This window comes from Helianthus annuus, chromosome 16 (genome assembly GCF_002127325.2).
Source record: "Helianthus annuus cultivar XRQ/B chromosome 16, HanXRQr2.0-SUNRISE, whole genome shotgun sequence".
In the NCBI taxonomy this organism is placed as follows: domain Eukaryota; kingdom Viridiplantae; phylum Streptophyta; class Magnoliopsida; order Asterales; family Asteraceae; genus Helianthus; species Helianthus annuus.
Genome location: NC_035448.2, coordinates 76,243,848 through 76,248,741, shown reverse-complemented (window position 1 = coordinate 76,248,741; position 4,894 = coordinate 76,243,848). Strand labels below are relative to the sequence as shown.

Here is a 4,894-nt window from a genome sequence, read left to right as displayed (position 1 = left end):
CACATTCATACGCCTCATCTCGAATCTCTTCTATCTCGCTCAATTGCAACTTTCTTAACTTACCCGCCTCATCATAATCCGCGTTGACCGTCTTGATCGCCCAATGTGCCCGATGCGCCAACTCCATTGGCAAGTGACAACCCTTACCATACACCATCCGGTAAGGCATTGTGCCAATAGGAGTCTTGTAGGCCGTTCGGTATGCCCACAATGCATCGTCTAACTTGCTCGACCAATCCTTTCTATCCGTTCTTACCGTCTTCATGAGGATCTCTTTGATTTGACGGTTGGACACTTCGACTTGTCCACTTGTTTGCGGATGGTAAGGTGTGGCAACTCGGTGATTCACGCTATACCTTTTCAATAATTTCCCGAAATTGAAGTTCTTGAAATGCGAACCACCATCACTTATAATAACCCGCGGGATTCCAAAGCGAGAAAAGATGTTGGATTGAACAAATTTACAAACAACTGAATGGTCGTTCGTTCGTGTTGCAATAGCCTCAATCCACTTCGAGACATAATCCACCGCTACCAAAATGTATAAGAAGCCATTCGAATTCGGGAAGGGACCCATAAAATCTATCCCCCATACACCAAATATCTCAACAACCAAGATCGGTTGTAACGGCATCTCATCCCTCTTCGATATACTACCCATTTTTTGGCAATTTATACAATTTCTGGCGAATTCAATTGCATCCTTGAAAATGGTGGGCCAATAAAACCCACAGGAAAGAACCCGATAGCCTGTTTTATGCCCACTAAAATGCCCCCCACATGCGGACGAATGGGCATGGGTCAAAATTTCCAACACTTCTGTTTCGGGCACGCACCTTCGTATAACTTGATCCGGTCCAATCTTAAAGAGATCCGGTTCATCCCAAATGTATTGCTTTACTTGGACCATGAATTGTTGTCGACGCTTTTTGGTCCAATGACTTGGGATGGCACCCGTGGCTAAGTAATTGACATAATGAGCATACCACGGTGCAACGAAAGTGGAAAAGGCTAAAAGTTGCTCATCGGGAAAACTTTCATTAATTTCACTCACATCATCGGTCCCTTCCACCGGAATCCGAGACAAGTGATCCGCTACTACATTCTCAATTCCCTTTTTGTCTCGGATTTCTAGATCGAACTCTTGTAACAATAATACCCACCGAATTAATCGAGGCTTCGCGTCCTTTTTCTCCATCAAGTACCTGACCGCACTATGATCCGAATAAACCACCACTTTGCTTCCCCAAATATACGAGCGAAACTTATCCAAAGCATACACCACCGCTAGTAATTCCTTCTCGGTTGTGGTGTAGTTAAGTTGCGCTTCGGATAAAGTTTTGCTTGCATAGTAAATCACCACCGGCTTTCTATCAACCCGTTGACCCAAAACTGCACCAATAATGGTGTCGCTTGCATCACACATTATCTCGAACGGCTTTGACCAATCTGGTGGTTGCAAAATAGGAGCCTTGACCAAGTGTTCCTTCAAAACAGTGAAAGCTTGCATACACTCGTTAGTAAAATCAAATGGGACATCTTTCAATAACAAGTTGCATAAGGGTTTGGTGATAACACTAAAACCCTTAATGAAACGTCTATAAAAACCCGCGTGTCCCAAGAATGACCTTACACCCTTAACATTTTTCGGAGGTGGCAAAGATGATATTACCTGTATTTTTGCCTTATCCACCTCCATCCCCCTTTCAGAAATCACATGACCCAACACAATGCCCTCTTGCACCATGAAATGACTTTTCTCCCAACTTAGCACTAGATTTTTCTCAACGCACCTTTTTAAAACCTTTTGTAATTCGTTGAGGCAAGCATCAAAAGTAGTGCCAAAAATGGAGAAGTCATCCATAAATACTTCGAGCGACTCTCCAACCATGTCCGAGAAAATACTCATCATACATCGTTGGAAGGTTGCCGGAGCATTGCACAAGCCAAATGGCATTCACCTAAAGGCAAAGGTGCCATATGGACAAGTGAAGGTGGTCTTGTGTTGGTCATCCGGGTGTATGGCGATTTGATTGTAACCCGAATACCCATCCAAAAAACAGTAATATTTTTGACCCGATAATTTTTCAATAATTTGATCAATGAATGGTAGCGGGAAATGATCCTTAGAAGTGGCGACATTCAATTTTTGGTAGTCAATACATACACGCCACCCGGTAACTGGTCGGGTGGCAATTTGTTCACCACTTTCATCCTTGACTACTTGAATGCCGGCCTTCTTAGGCACAACTTGGGTGGGACTCACCTAAGCACTATCCGAAATTGGATAAATAATTCCCGCATCCAACCATTTAATTACCTCTTTTTTAACTACCTCCCGTAGGTTCGGATTCAATCGCCTTTGAGCCTCTCGTGTCGGCTTTGCATCTTCAGTGGTAATGATTTTATGCATGACAATGGATGGACTAATTCCTTTGAGGTCGGCAATCGTCCATCCAATAGCTCCCTTGTTCTCTTTTAAGACCTCCATCAATGCTTGCTCTTGTGCCAACTCCAAATTAGAGGCAATAATGACCGGTAAGGTGTCATTATCCCTTAAAAACACATACTTCAAGTGGCTAGGCAAGTCTTTAAACTCCAACTTTGGTGGTTCCTCTAAGGATGGTTTCGTACCCGAATCAATCTCCACTGGTAGACCCTCGAACTGGTGGGTCCATGGTGGCCTACCTTCTTTCAACGCCATCGCATCTTGCGCTTCCTCTTCAACCCGGAGTGCATAAGCATGTACCTGTTCAGAAAAATCACACAGGGAAATATCCAAACCATCCTCCTCATACTCATGCGGGTTGCATCCGTCAACTATATCTGCCATGAAACACTCATCAACACCGTTAGCATTAGAATTGTTAGTAAAAACATTCAAACGCATTTTTCTATTTCCAAAAGCCATATCAACTGTACCAAATCTACAATCAATAATAGCATGTGCGGTGCTTAAAAATGGCCGACCCAAAAGTATATTTTGTTGTTGCTTAGGGTCCGCCGATGAGTAATCCAAGACTAAAAAGTCAACCGGGTAATAAAACTCATCAATTTTCACAATTACATTTTGAACCATACCCCGAGGTAGCTTATGAGACAAATCGGCCAAAACAACCGTTGTCTCCACCCTTGCTAACGGACCAAAGTCATATTGGTCATATAAGCCCCCCGGTAAAATGCTAACCCCGGCTCCAAGATCTAGCAACGCCTTAGCCATTTGAAAATTTCCAACTTGTATATTAATCAATGGCATGCCCGGATCTTGGAGCTTAGGAGGAAGCTCCCCATTTAAAACCGCACTCACTTGCCCGGTTAAATCCACCCGCTTAGGCACTTTCTTTTTGTTTTGCCTTTTTTGTGTACATAATTCTTTTAAGAATTTTGCATAAGCGGGGACTTGTTTTATTGCATCGAGAAGTGGGAGATTTATTTTCACTTGTTTAAACATGTCCCACGTCTCCTCTTTTTGAGGACCTCTCGACACAATAAAATTTTTCTTTCCCGGGTCAAGTAAAGCCGATGGAAACGGGACTTGACTCGGTTCACCCTCAACTTTTTCATTCTTTTCGTTTTCACCCAAACCCGGTTTTTTAACAATTGTTTCTGTTGGTTTAACCGGTGAAACTTCATCATCACTTTCATTACCCGTAACATCCTCAACTACCCCCTCAACCAATTTGGGTAACAAATTGGCTTTAAATTCTTTTCTACTCCTCAAAACACTAACATGATTAATATTAACATTACCTCGTGATGAACCATGCGAAGGGTTTACCTTAGTATCGCTTGGAAGTTGACCCTTGCCTTTCTTCAATTCCGCCACATCGGTTGCTAATTGACCCATTTGGGTTGTTAGTGATTGGATGCTTTTGTCACGAACCTCATCCTTTTGCATTCGCACTTCATCAAGTTGGTTCCGTTTTTGCATCTCCATTTGCATACTCTTTAGCATCTCCATCATCTCGTTTCCACCCGAAGAACCCCCTTGTTCTTGACCCGTTTGGTATTGTTTTTGATAGCCTTGGTTATTTCCGCCTCGGTACCCACCTTGGTTATTGTAAGATTGGCGTGAACCAAAGTTACCTTGGCTACCTTGAAAGTTCGGGTTGGCTTGATTTGAAGGGTTCCCATATCGAAAATTCGGGTGGTTCCTCAAACCGGGGTGGTAGGTGTTAGAGTTCATGTTGTTGTAACTCCTACCACCTCCTCCTTGACCTTGACCTTGAACCGCATGGACCTCCTCGTATTGCCCTTCCAACATCCCTTGGCAATTTTCAGCCGCATGACCTATTTCATTACACAAAGCACAAACATCATAAATTTGGTTAGTGGTTTGAACATTACCATCATCTATGGCGTGCACTTGAGGTCGGGTAGTGGTCGGTCGGGCTCTTCTTGAAGCTTGAGCTTTCCTCTTTGATGTAGTTGCCATGCTTTCCAAGAACTCCCAATCATCGTTCTCATAATTTGTTCCAAAAGTCCCACCGGTAATAGACATCAAATCACGTGCATCTTCGGCACTCAACCCCTCGTGAAAGGCATTCATCAACTCCCACAATTCAATTCCATGGTGAGGGCAATTTTTAATCATCATATTGAAACGCTCGAATGCCTCATGAAACATCTCACCATGTTGTTGTTGGAAGCTTCTCAACCCCTTTCTTGCATCGTTGGTCTTTTGGGCGGTGTAAAACTCATCCAAGAAAGTTTGTTGCATCTCCCCCCATGTATATATGGATGCCGAAGGTAACGTGTAAAACCACTTCTTCGCCTTATCTTCCAAAGAAAATTGGAATAATACCAATTTGATATCGTCGGCCGAAAACCCTTGACTCCCAAGAGTGTTGCAAATTGAGTCATAAGCCTCTAAATGAAAGTAAGGCTCCTCCGT

At 43.2% G+C, this 4,894-nt stretch overlaps 1 non-coding gene across 1 annotated transcript; it reads left to right on the top strand.

Annotated features, from left to right (window-relative positions):
- The first annotated feature begins 4,565 nt into the window (after nt 1-4,565).
- Nucleotides 4,566-4,671, top strand: LOC118488504. Its single transcript, XR_004885044.1, has one exon. It is a non-coding gene; the product is annotated as a small nucleolar RNA R71 (small nucleolar RNA).
- Nucleotides 4,672-4,894: the final 223 nt, after the last annotated feature.